Here is a 14,191-nt window from a genome sequence, read left to right on the forward strand (position 1 = left end):
GGGATAGAAGTCCAGATTCTCTTATTTTGCCTTCACTGACACCCAGGGTGGGGAGGGTCTCCTCATTACTACTGGGAAAGGGTATAGAATTACAGATCCCCACTGATACCACCTGGGCTAGGAAGGGTATGAGGGCCTCTTTACTCTTCCCCATGTGGCCCCCACTGACATCCAGGAGGAGTGATGGGAAGAGTGACCTCTTTACCTTTGGGTAGTAGTGAAAGTCCATGTCTCTCCACTTAACACACCACCCCCCACTCCTGCCCCAGCAGGGAGAGGGAGGGGACTTATTTGCTGCCAGCAGGAGTGGAAGTTCAGGCTTCTCCACTGACATGGGGATGAGGTGGGTGGGGGAAGGCCCCTTGCTATCCACCAGGGAGGGAAGTCCTTGCTGCCTGTTCAGTCTTCTCCAACAGCACCCTGGAATGAGTTTGGGGTGCCTCCTTACAGCCTGGCAATGTTAGAGGTCAAGTTCCCCACTGAACCTTTGCTGGCAGGTGAGGGTAGGGCTGTAGTGTTTTCTGTGCTGTGTGGGTAGAGTACAGTGGCAGTTATCTAAAAGCTGTCTTGCCAGGCTGTTCCTTTCCTAGTCTTCTCTTCAGAGAGAGCATTGAGCATTGACAGGCAGCCAGTTCCTTCATCCCCAGGTCTGCCTACGTGCATGAGGCAGAGAAACCGTCAGGAACTCAGAGCATGCCATTCCACATGCCCCAAGTCCCCCAGACAGTCTGTGGTGTTCCCTCCGCCTTCAGAGTCTTCTCATGTTTGTCTTCTATGTAATGTCCAGGGTTTGTAGTTGTACTTAGTGGGAGGGATAGGGAGGAGTGCATCTATCCGTGCTCCTGGAAGTGGAAGTCTCCTACACAATGTAATTTTATTCATGTAGCTATTATGTATTATTTACTTGATTTAAAGAATCCTGTGCAATGTTACTGATGCATATACTTTTAATAAATGTATATATATATGAACCAGAAAGGCATATAATTCATTCACTATAGTGGCTAAAACTAGTCTTCCTTAATCACCTTTACCCTGTATCTCCTCACCTTCTTTACCTTTTTTCATTGGCATCTAGCATTGCACACCCTCAGTAAACAGGGTCTCTTTCCTTGTACTAGAATAAAAACTTTTTTAAAAAAAGATTGTATTTATTTGAGAGAGACAGAGAGAGAGAGCAGATATGTGTGCAAGAGCAGGGAGAGAGGCAGAGGGAAAGTGAGAGGGAGAAGCAGACTCCCTGCAGAGCAGAGAACCCAATATGGGCTCAATTCCAGGACTCTGGGCTCACGACCTAGCGTAGGGCAGACACTTAACTGAGCCACCCAGGCGCCCCTAGAATAAAAAACTCTAAGAGGGCAGGTGTGTTATCTGTCTTCTCCACTGTTGCATCATTAGGACGTAGAATATATAGTAAGCACTCAATAATCATTTATTGAATGACTGACTGACTGAATGAGTGGACAAGTAAATTAAAAAAGAGGATAAAATGTACCATAACTTTGTCTACAATTAAAAATAATTTGTTTTAAAAAGACTGGAACAGGGCAGCCCCAGTGGCGCAGCGGTTTAGCGCCGCCTGCAGCCCAGGGTGTGATCCTGGAGACCCCGGGATCGGGTCCCACATCGGGCTCCCTGCATGGAGCCTGCTTCTCCCTCTGCCTGTGTCTCTGTCTCTCTCTCTAGCTGTGTCTCTATGAATAAATAAATAAAATCTTTAAAAAAAATAAATAAATAAATAAATAAAAAAATAAAAAGACTGGAACATTTTTTAAAGACCTCTTTCTCTCTACATGGAGAAGGCACTGGGGAAGGCAGAGAAGCAAAAGGAACACAATAGTGGCAGAACCTGGACTTTATTTTAACTTGTTTTATAAGTCAGTTAGTTACAAAGATTGATATTTTAAGGAACCAAATCCTGGTAACACACCTCAGGACACACCAGTGGAAATGAGTACCACTGGAAAGAATCCCTTCCCTAGTGTTTTCATTCCTAATTTCCTAGATGTTTTTCTTTCAAGACTGAGCCATGTTGAATTCAAAGATTAGTTTAGGCCCAGGGAAAGAATCTGTCCAAACAGATTAATTTTTCCTCATCTCTTGGGGAGGCAACACTGCTTGCTGGCTAGGAGTGTAGGCTCTGGGGCCAGATGGCCAGGGTTCATGCTTGGCTTGGCCATTTCTTTACTCACTAGGCAGGGGGCCTAATCTGTAAACCTCAGTTTCTTCATCTATAATATGGGCATAATTATACTATGTCTTAGATTGGATTACTATCTATAAAATGCTTAGAATGGCATCTCAAACACAGTAAGAGCTAGAGAACAATTGGATATTGCTGGTCTTTAGTAAATAACTTATAACACTGAAATTGTTAGGGTGCAAGGGTACCAGGTAAGATACAAGTTGAACAAAACCGAAGCCAAGCACTCTTGTAGTTGTCCATTATAACAGGCAAGATGCTAATGACTGTGGTTACGACTGTCCAGAGCTGACCCCTGCCAATGTCAGGAAGACCTCAAAGAGAATGGGTTTGGGATCCCTGGGTGGCGCAGCAGTTTGGCGCCTGCCTTTGGCCCAGGGCGTGATCCTGGAGACCCGGGATCGAATCCCACATCGGGCTCCCGGTGCATAGAGCCTGCTTCTCCCTCTGCCTGTGCCTCTGCCTCTCTCTCTCTCTCTCTCTCTGTGACTATCATAAATAAATAAAAATTGAAAAAAAAAAAAAAAGAGAGAATGGGTTCAAGCAAAGCAAGTGCCCATACCCTGCCTGGAAGTAGGCAAAGAGGAGTTCCAGTGAAGACTATGAGGAGGGGTGTCCCCAATTGGGGTGTTGTCACCAGCACCTGTTCTTCTCATGTGCTGCCCAGGCTTGAGAGCAGCATTTCCTTTCCTTTTCCTCTTGGTTCTCAAAGGTATCCACCCAGGGTTGGTTGGGTCTACACTGTACCTTCTTTGCCCTCCTCCTGCAGGGATCTTTGAGGATCTTCATTACTTGGAGAGGCCAGGAATTCTCTGGGAGCTGGCCATACCCCTCCTTTAAACTTGACTCCATGTCTGTAGGAGATACAGGATTTTGGGGGCCTGCAAACCAGTATTACCATCAAGTGTCCTATTTGTCCTGAAGGTGACCACCTTCCTGGGCCAGTCATGGCCTGTACAGCTCAGCGTTAGGTCTTCAAGGTGACCAGCTGCCCAGGGACCTACTGCCAGTATTTATCTTATTCCCATCCGTGTCACCCATGACCACATTTGCAGCCCTAGCCACAGGGTCTGTCCTTTCTTTTTGCCTCAACTGTGCTCAGTCTCACACTCACCATTCTGTCCTGACCTTTGATTATGTTCTCAGAACTAACTCTAATGCTGCCCTCCAGGGCTCCTTGATACCACTCTCAACCGCTCCCGGGGCCTGATGCCAGCTATGTGGTCCAGCCCTGGGCCCTGGGCCTTGGATCCTGCCCCATCGCAGCCCCGTGAGGCTCCTTGAGAGGGAGCAAACTGTCCCAGAGAGGGGGCCTGGCTAATATGCATAGGTATAAAATAAATCTAAGTCCACATGGAACTGTCTGGTCCAGCCATGGCTGAATCAAATGTGAGGCCAGGAGGATGTGAGTGGATACCGGACCCCTGTGCAATGGGGGTTTGACCTGAGCTTCCTGCATAAAGTCGGGAGCCAGTGAAGACTGTCCGTTGAACTAGAAGTAGAAAAAGCCCATTCTGTGGCCTGGGAGAGCAGGGCTGGAGCTGCCCAGGAGAGCGGGCGAAGAAGCATTGCCTGAGAGCAACTTGAGGCTGAGCCTGCACCATGTGGGCGGGTGATGGCCCGATTCCCACCCCACAAGTGACCAGGAACAGAGTCATGCCAAAACCCCGGGCAAGGAAAGGAATAGAAACACAGCTCTGGAGCCTCTGGAGCCCCAGCCCCAGGAAGCGAGAAGTGCTCTGCAGGGAAGCCTGCACATCCCAGGTGCTGGAAGGCCCACAGAGGATCACCAGAAGGAACTAGCCCCTGGGAGGGGGTGGCGGCAGACGCACAGATAGAACTGCACCCCCAAGGCAGATAAGAAAACTCCTAACAGCCTTGTGAGGATGACACCTGAAGAAGAGCAGGAGGAAGCCAGGCCGGGCAGGGGGTGGGCTCCAAGGAGGAACAGCAAAGCACAGAGATACGGGACGGGGGCAGGGGGGGTGGCTGTGACACCCCCACCATGGGGGCCGCCAGAGAAGGTGTGAGGCAGGCCGCGCAGTTATGAAGGCCACGTGCTCCTTGCTCAGTTCTTAGCCTTCGTCCCAAGCACTAACGAGAGACGGCTGCATGATAGTCGAGGTTTTCAGCTCAAAGCCATTTATCTTCTTCCTTCAAAGTGCAGGGCCAATTTTGCTGCCAGCAATCTTGCAGAAGCAGCTTTTGCCAGTGTGGGCTCTAAAATATGAAATGCACATGGGGATGTTCCATTGCTCGAGCTGAATGCAATGCACAGAGTGCTCAGGGCAGGAACGGGAGGTGGCAGCGGGGGCGGGGGGAGGGGGCTGTTTCATGTTTGTTTACTGGGGCTCTGTGCACCCCCATTGCTCACTCTCTGGGCCCAGGAGAATGAGGCTACAGCCAGCTGGCCTTTGTAACCAAGGGCCCCAGTCTGAACAGTTTCACAAAGATTTAGATGAGACCCCCAGCCCCTTGGGCCACTGCTCAGCTGGCGCAGGTGGATCCCACTCTCACGTTGGGGAGCCTGTGTTCCACAGCCAGCCGAAGGTGTGAATGACCAAAAGCAAACCAACTGAGTGACTGGAGAATGATCTTAAGGGAAGGAGGGAATTGTGTGTGCCTTTCAAGAGCATTTTCCTCTTTCCCCCTCTCCCCACTCTGCACTACAGAACAACTGCTGAGAAACAGATGCCAAGCCTGGCCTCACCTGGACCCCTGGCTTCCCCACTATCTAACACGGTGGCCAGGAGTGAACTCACCTTCAGGCTCTGCCATGGCAGGTGATCTCAGGTGAATGTCTGACACGGTGCATTTGCCTGTGCTGTGTGATGGTTGGAAAGACCAGGGATGGTGGGTCGTGTGTAATGATGGTTTGAAGCCCCATCCTGTACCATGCCAGACATAACTGTCAACACTTGTCTCAGTTACCTGTTGCCACAATTGTGCTGTATAGCAAACCACACAGAATCCAGCGGCTTAAAATCAGCATCTATTTAGCTCAAGGGCATCTGCAGGTCAGTGATTAAGGCTGGACAGTGCTGGTCTTGGCTGGGGCCCCCTGCATGAGGTGAGGGTTGGCAGGCTGTCTGCAGCAGCTCAGCTGGGGAAACTTGGCTCTGCTGCCTGTGCTTCTATCATCCTTCCAGCAAGCTGGCAGGCCATGTTCTCATGTGAGGATGCTAGATGCTAGAGCAGAAATGGAACCCTGCAAGCACCCTTGAACCTTTTGCTTGTATCATTACCTGGGCCAAACTCAGAATTAAGAGGCAGAGAAACAGCGTCTCTTGATAGGAGGATTCCAAAAGTCACATTACAAAGGGGTGTACTGAATACAGTAAGAGCATGAAGATTGGGATCCTTAATGCAAATGATTCATCAAAACACTTCCCAGCTCAGTACCCCCCAGCCACTGCCCATCTCTTGTGTTCATATGTGACCTCAGACCTATTTGCTATCACAATGATGAATGCACGGTCTTCAAGGTAGGTTTTGGGGAGCCCTTCAGTTCCAAAGTAAGGTGGGTGGGTGGCATCAGGGAACTCTGCAGGGGGAGGGAGAGGACGAAAAGGCAGGGCTCTGGGCCCTCCTCCCTGCTCGGAGCTGCTCCACTTTTATTTGGTTTAGATATTGGGGTTCTACATGAGATTCCTTTTTTTTTTTTGAAAAGAGTTCTACCATCAAAACACCTTAAAAAGTGTCCTCTCCTTGAATGCATTCAGACCAACAGGAAGAGCAGGCTTAGCACAGATTTCCTTGGTCCCTGAAGAACCAGCACCTTGCTCAGCTCCGCCCGAGGCTCTCCTCAAAGGCCACTGGGAGAAAGTACTTCAGGGAATCAGTGATTGCATGTTCCTTACAACTCTTTAACCAGAGTCCCCTGTGTGCACGATATTTATTTCACAGCCAAGTGCCAGTTAGAGTTTCAGTGTATTTTCTCCCCTGGACGGTGAGAACTATTTTATGTATCAGATAACATGTCTCCCTTTCCACCTCGGCCACCTGGAAGCTTGGTGCCAAATTCAGATCACAAGTTTACACAACTCAAAACTAGAATGGCCCAAGAGCTTTTAAAATACAGAGCCGTCAACTGCGGAGATTCTGTTTCAGTCTGGACTGGGCCACTGGGCTGTCCCTGCTGGCTTCATTATTTCTGTTCTCTTCCTATCGCAGACTTGCCCTCTGAGTCTGCCATATGCACACTCTGGCTCTGATTGTTCTTTTGTACAACGTGGTCCAGTTTTCCTAGGCCCCAACTCACGTGAGGCTGCTCGCAGGGCCGGTGAAGGCGGTGCCCAGCTGGAGGGAGGCAGACAGATCTTCAGCGCGCGGGGAGGGGGGGTAGTGCCCCCACTGAGGGCACCCCTCCCTTCCAGGAAGGAAGACAGAAAGAGAAGAAAGAGAAAGAGAAGCAGGGCCTGGCATCCTCTCCCTCCAGACACCCGGCGAGGGACCCAGGCACCCTGGCTCACCCCTGCACCCCTGGGGCTGTGGGCTTGCTTGTCCTCACTTTACTAATCAGGATTCACTTTTAGGCGTGTTTTAGAGCTGTTTGAAAAGTTGAAGCTGGGTTTCACTGAGCAGTGGCAGGAATAGAAGCTCAAACAAGAGGGCGCTCCAGGCGGGGAGGGTGCCCTGGTCCTGGGACCGTGCCCGCTGGGATTCTTTCCTGGCGGGGAGTGGGCTGTGTTAGAGCTGCCTCCGCAGAGGCGGGGGCGGGGGGATGGCAGGGGTGTGGGGAGAGGGAAGGGGCTCTTGTAGAAAACAGCTGGCAAGGTAGGCCCCCCACGTGCCGGTCATCGGTCATCGGAAGCTGAGGCCAAAACGTCAGATGTCAGGACAGAAAAGGATGGGCCCTGGTTGACGGTCTCTATGCTGGGCACTTGGCATGATTTGTTTGTTCTTGTTTTTTCTCTTTAGCAACAACAAAAAACTTTTCATTTGAATCCCTGGGCTGTCTTCACAACAAGCGCCCTCAGTCCCCATCCTCCTCCCCTCCCCCACCTCCCTCTGGGAACCATCAGTTTGTTCCCTCTCCTTACAGAGTCTGCTTGCCTGCTCTGTTTGAACTTTCCTGGCAACCCCAGGTGAGGAAACTGAGTCCCCTTTGAGGTCAGGAAGGATGCTGCTAACCCAGAAGGTGGGATCTGAATTCTGAGCTCCGGGCTTGGTGATCCCAGACCTTCCCCTGGGCCTCGGCAGATCCCTGCTCTGTCCCCAGCACCCACATTCTGCTCTGAACTCTCCCGCTTTCTTGAGTCAGCGAAACCCTTACTGTCCCGAGGGGACTCTGACTCCCTGCAGCTTTCTGGAGTTTGTGTGTGTGGTAGCAGGTGAGGGGGGGGGCACTTTTCCTCATGCCCCTTGCATCCCTGGGCCCAAGAGTGTGGTCCATGTGCACCTTGTACCCTCTCACGCCCTCCAGCCTGCATCCCTTCCCCTCCCCCTTCCTGACACCTCTTGCCATCTGTACCCGTAAGGCCACTCTTCCATCAGCTGCCACATCTGTTGGGACACCTCCACGATTATTTGAAACTAAAGACCCAGCCTAAGACTCACTGCTTCTACCTCTATCCTTTCCCAACCTCATCATTTATTCCCTCCCTTTTGGCCTCGGACAGCCTGGGTTCCATGGGCCTGTGTGGTGGCCATGCATCATCAGCACCCATCTCCTGCTCTTCATTAAACTCACCTGGCAAAACAGCTACCTGGGTTCCAGTGATCCCCACCCACTACTCCTGGTCTACACCCGGCAGCTGGGGGATGCTGAGGAAAGCTGCTGAACTGCACGCACTTGCTCTTTTGAGTTGCAGGATCACCTTCAAACAGGCCCTTGTTCTCCCAGCACTTCCACAATCCACTTGCTTCTGTCCCACCAGCTCTGCCTTTGTTCCCACCATGATGCCTGAGCCCAGGTCTCTCTGAAGTCAATGCCACCATTTCAGCACGGAGCCCAGAGCCTCCTCAGGGATGAAGCTCCCCTGCTGAAAAGGGGGCTCCTCTCTGCGGGTTGCTCCCATCCCATCCGTCCATGAAAGTGCTCTTGCAGCTTCCCTCTCAAGAAACAAAACAGGGATCCCTGGGTGGCGCAGCGGTTTGGCACCTGCCTTTGGCCCAGGACCTGATCCTGGAGACCCGGGATCGAATCCCATGTCGGGCTCCCAGTGCATGGAGCCTGCTTCTCCCTCTGCCTGTGTCTCTGCCTCTCTCTCTCTCTCTCTCTCTCTGTGTGTGTGACTATCATAAATAAATAAAAAATTAAAAAAAAAAGAAACAAAACAAAGTGAACGTCAACAAATTGCTGCTGTGTCCTCACGTCTTATTTATTTGTGTGTGTGTGAGAAAGAGAGAGAGAGAGAGAGAATGAGCAGAGGGAGGAGCAGAGGGAGAGCGAGAAGCCTGACAGGGGTTTTGTTCCCAGGACACTGGGATCATGACCTGAGCTGAAGGCAGGTGCTTAATGGACTGAACCACCCAGGTGCCCCTCAACTTCTTTCTATCTGAACCACTGAAATCAGGGATTTGCTCCAGACTGCATTAGGATGACTCTTTTCAAGGTCACGAGTGGCCTCCGGAGAGTCCAATCTGATGGTTGATTCTCAGTATTTATCTTGCTCAAACTATCAACAGCCTTTGATGTTGGCCATTCTCTCCTCCTGGCTTCTGGGACATTCCTCTCTTGTTTCTCACCTCACCCCACTGGCCACCTCTCTCTCAGTCTCATTCCCTAGCCTCTAAAGTCCCCAAGGATCATTGTGGAAACCACTTTCCTTCCCCACCTGTACCTGTTCCTTAGCCAAACTCATTTGGTCTCATGGCCTCAGACACCATTCAAGTGCTTGACAACTCCTGAATATACTTTTCCAGCCCAGCACTTTACCACCAAACTCCAGACTTGTAGATCTGACTGCTCCCTCCTCAACGTCTCCACTTAGATGTTGTGTTAGGTCACTGTAACAAGATACCATAGACAGGACGGCTTCGACAACAGAAATCATTTTCTCATGGTTCTGGAGGCAGAGGAGGTTTCTCCTGACACCTGCCTCCCTGGCTTGCCTTCTCACTGCGTCCACATGACCTTTTCTCTGTGCATGTGTGCAGAGGGAGAGAACTCTGGTGTCTCTTCCTCTTCTTATAAGAACACTAGTGCTATCAGATTAGAGCCCCATCCTTATTATCAGATTAGAGCCTCTAACCTTAATTATGTCCTCACAGGTCCTATCTCCAAATACAGTCACATTGGGGGTTAAAGCTTCAACACATGAGTTTGGAAGGGACACAATTCAGTCCCTAGCAGATGTGTAGTGGGCATCTCAGACTTAACATTCTATCCCTCACCAAGCTTTTAATCTTCCCTCCAAAACCTGTTCCCCATTGCAGACTTTGTCTTCTTTGGTGACTGGAAACTCTGTCCTAATTCCTCAGGCCCAAACCTTACCATGACCCTTGCTTGCCTCCTGTCTTTCGCTCACATTGCACATTTCAATCCATCAGCAAATCCTGTTGTCTCTACTTTCAAAATGTTTCTGGGTTCTAAACTGCCTTTTCTCAATCCCATTGTCATTACTCTGATTGAAACCATCATCATTTTTAAACTGAATTATGACAGTGGCCTCCTACACTGCCTCCTGTTTGTGCCTTTGGCCTCTAAGATCCTTTTTCAACACGGCAGCTACAACAGTTCTCCTAAAATAGAAGTGAGACCATTTCACTCTCCTGCTTAACTCCTTTCCACTCTAGGGAAAGTGTCTGTTCAGTGACCAGCAAGGCCCTACACGATCACCACTGTGACTGCTTAGCGCTCTGTGGCTTGCTCCTTTTGCTCAGCCACACCACTTTCCTTGCTTATCCTTGAGACCTGTTCCTGCCTCAGGGCCTTTACATTTGCTGTTCTTTCCAGCTGAGATGTTCTTCCACTGGACACCCTATGTTATATTTCCTTCTTCTTCATCTGGCGTCTGCTCAAACTTGAATTTTCAGAAATGTCTTCTTTGAGCATCTTTCATAAATTATGGTTCCTACTCCTGCTAGGCAAATTCTGTCTCCTTCACTCTGCTCTGTGTATTCCCCCAGCAGTCAACCCCATATGACTCCCTCTCTAGATTTTTTTCGTAGGCATTAATTTATTGTCACCTTCTCCCCTCACCAGACAGTGGCTCCATGAGGACAGAGACTTAGTCTCTTTTGTTCATTGTGATATCTTCAGAACCCAGAACTTGCCTGAAAATGAGTTTCCTGGCCTTAGGTATTCAATGAGTCCTGGAGGAATGAAAGAATGATTGACCACCCTTGCTGTAAGGAAGGCTGGGATATGTAATCTTTTAGCTGGGCACAACTACTGCAATGCATGGGCCCCCTATGGGTGGAGAGAAGGGTACAATAATGTTGGGTAAACAACTCAGGCTGTTTCCCCAAATGTAAGGGAGTCACGTTGAGTTCTGCACCCTCTTCCTTGGTCCACAGCCTTGGAATGCATTCTGTGCGGAAGCAAAATATGCCCTTGGTCATGAGTCTGTGGATGGAGGCAAGACCATGCTGGATAGACTCTGGTGAGTTGGGGGCCTGTGACCACTTGAGGATGGGTAATCTGGGGTTGCATTGGTTGTGTGAGCTCAGGAAAGGTCCTGCTTCAAGGTCTGTGAGGCCTGGTCTGTATGTGATGGGGCTGGTGGGCAGAACATGGGCCACCAGCTTAACTCAGGATGTGGCAGAGAGGGCTGCCTGCATGTGCCATCCTGAATGTGCCCCTCTGGGCACACTCTCACCTTCCTGCTTCTTTCCTTGGGGCTTTGCCAATCATTCCCACATCTGGCCACAGCCCACACTGCCTTGTGAAAATACCAAAAATTGAGGTTTAAAGTCTCACTGAATAATTCTCCACCAAAGATACATTGTAAATCAACAGGGACCATATTCTACTTGGTCACCTGCGGATCAATTAGTTGGACGCACAAGTCACTTTTTGCTGCTTAAAATAGCTACCACTGGTTGAGCTCACACATCTGTAGATTGGCCATTAGGGCTGGAATCAACTGGGTGGTCCTTCTGATCTCAGCTAGGCTCACTCATGCAACCGGAATTGAATGCTAGTCGGCCGAATCTGGCTGTTCCAGGGGCCAGGATGACTGATTTCCATTCTGTGTGGCCCCCCAGAGCCCACAGGCTTGCCTGGCTTCTTCATTCACATGGCAGAGGGTGCATAGAGGGCAAGTACCAGTGTGCAGGGCTTCTTGAGGCCAGGAGTCAGATTTGTACTCCATCATTCCTACTACACTCTATTGGTCAAAGCAAAACAAGGCCAGCCCAGATTCAAGTATCGGGGACACAGACTCCACTTTTTTATTTTTTTTATTTGAGTATAGTTGGCATACAATGTTACATTAGTTTCAGATGCACCACATACTAATTCACCAGCTCTATATGTTATCCTGTGCTCATCACAAGTGTAGCTCCCATGTGTCACCATACAGCACGATTACAATACCATTGACTGTACTCCCTGTGCTGTGCCTTTCATCTTCGTAACTTATACACTTCATAGCTGGGGCCTGTACCCCCACTCCCCTCTCCCTATCCTGCCCTCCCCCCCCTCCAGTAATCATTAGTTCTCTGTATTTATAGGTCTCGTTCTGCTTTTTGTTTATTTATTTATTTTTTTTTAGGTTCCACTTAAGAAGAGAATCACAGGGTTTTGTCTTCCTCAGTCTGACCTTTTTAAAAAAAGATTTTATTTATTTATTTATGAGAGACACACAGAGAGAAGCAGAGACATAGGTAGAGGGAGAAATAGGCTCCCTGTGGGAGCCTGATGTGGAACTCGAACCCAGGATCCCGGGATCACGTCCTGAACCAAAGGCAGACACTCAACCACTGAGACACCCAGGGGTCCCTCAGTCTGACTTTTTTCACTTTGCATAATATCCTCTAGGTCTATTCATGCTGTCTCAAATGGCACAATCTCATCCTTTTTATGGCTGCATAATACTCCTGTGTGTGTGTGTGTGTGTGTGTGTGTGTGTGTGTTCTTGCATGGATTCTGTGTGTACCACATCCTCCTTAGCCATTTGTCTATTGGTGAACACTTAGTTTGCTTCCATATCTTGGCTATTGTAAGTAATGCTGCTAGAAATGTAGGGGCACATGTATCTTTTTTTTTAATTTTTTAAACATTTTTATTTATTTATGATAGTCACAGAGAGAGAGAGAGAGAGAGAGAGGCAGAGACACAGGCAGAGGGACAAGCAGGCTCCATGCACCGGGAGCCCGACGTGGGATTCGATCCCGGGTCTCCAGGATCGCGCCCTGGGCCAAAGGCAGGCGCCAAACCACTGCGCCACCCAGGGATCCCTGCATGTATCTTTTTGAATTCGTGTTTTTGCTTTCTTTGGGTAAATACCCAGTAGTGGAATTACTGGATCATAGGGTAGTCCTATTTTTAGCTTTTTGAGGAGCCACCATACTGTTTTCCACAGTGGCTGTACCAGTTTGCATTCCCACCAATCACGGGCATGGGTTCCTTTTTCTCCACATCCTTGCCCACACTTGTTATTTTTGTCTTTTTGGTTTTAGCCATTCTGACAGGTGTGAGGTTTTACCTCATTGTGGTTTTGATTTGCATTTCCCTGACGATGAGTGGTGTGGAGCATCTCTTCATGTGTCTGTTGGCCATCTGGACGTCTTCTTTAGAGAAATGTCTATTCTGGTCCTCTGCCTGTTTCTTAATGAGATAGTTTGTGTTTTCGATGTTGAGTTGTATGAGTTCTTTATATATTTTTGATATTAACCTCTTTTTGGCTATGTCATTTGCAAACATCTTTAGGTACGTTCCCTTTCATCTTATTGATGATTTCCTTTGCTATGCAAAAGCTTTTTATTTTGATGTAGTCCCAATGGTTCATTTTTGCTTTTGTTTCCCTTGCCTTAGGAGACATTATCTGGAAAAATGTTGCTACAGCTGATGTCAGAGGAATTATTGCCTATGCTTTTAAAAGGTTTTTTATGGTTTCAAGTCTCGCATTTAGATCTTTAATCCATTTTGAGTTAATTTTTGTGAATGGTGTAAGAGAATGGTCCCATTTCATTCTTTTGCATGGAGCTGTCCAGTTTTCACAACACCACTTGTTGAAATGACTGTCTTTTCTCCAGTGGATGGTCTTGCCTCCTTTATTATAGGCTAATTGGCCATATAAGCATGGATTTATTTCTGGGTTCTCTATTCTGTTTCATTGATCATGACAGACTCCACCCCTCAATGAGAGGAGTTGCAAAGTGACATTGTGGAGGGGTGTGGGTAGAGGCGGTGTGGGGGGACTTTGGCCACGTTTATAAATTCTGTACCACAGGGAGCAAGTAGGCAGATCCCACATGAGTGAGCAAGAAAAAGGGAGAGATGTGTCATCATGCATAGGCCCACCACATTTTGTGCGCCTCTGATTGTGAAGGGTGGCGGGTTCTATGGGGTCCCCTTTCCTCTGACCTTGGGCTCCACAGCAGCGTATGTGAGCTATGTGACCGCTCTCTCTGATAGGCTTCGTGGAAACTCTCATAGGCATGCTTGTGCTTAAGAGCCTCCTGACTGTCCCCATCAGCTGTCGGAGCTAGAGCTGTTGGCAAGGCTTCAGACATTCATATCTAATCCCGTGCACTGATTAATGGAGGTGGTTTCACTTTAATTGTCCCTTCAAGGCAGCCTGTATCCCGGAGGCCCGGTCAGAAGCTGCTCACAGGTCTCTGCCCATTTATGGGCAGAGCCAGAGACCCAAGGTGCTCGCTTGGGAACATGGTGGGCTTGGAGGTGTGGGGCACTTCCTGCCTGGTGACCCCAGCAAGTCACTGTTCCAGCCTCCACTAACCGCATCCCAAAGTGTCATTTCCCTCATCTTATAAATTATATGATAATGATAGTGCCTCTTTCTTGCCATGGTTTCTCCCTCTCTACTGGATCATTACCATCTGTAGACAAGCATGCTTTATGGCTCTGACCTTACA

The sequence above is a fragment of the Canis lupus genome, chromosome 23 (genome assembly GCF_011100685.1).
Source record: "Canis lupus familiaris isolate Mischka breed German Shepherd chromosome 23, alternate assembly UU_Cfam_GSD_1.0, whole genome shotgun sequence".
In the NCBI taxonomy this organism is placed as follows: Eukaryota; Metazoa; Chordata; class Mammalia; order Carnivora; family Canidae; genus Canis; species Canis lupus.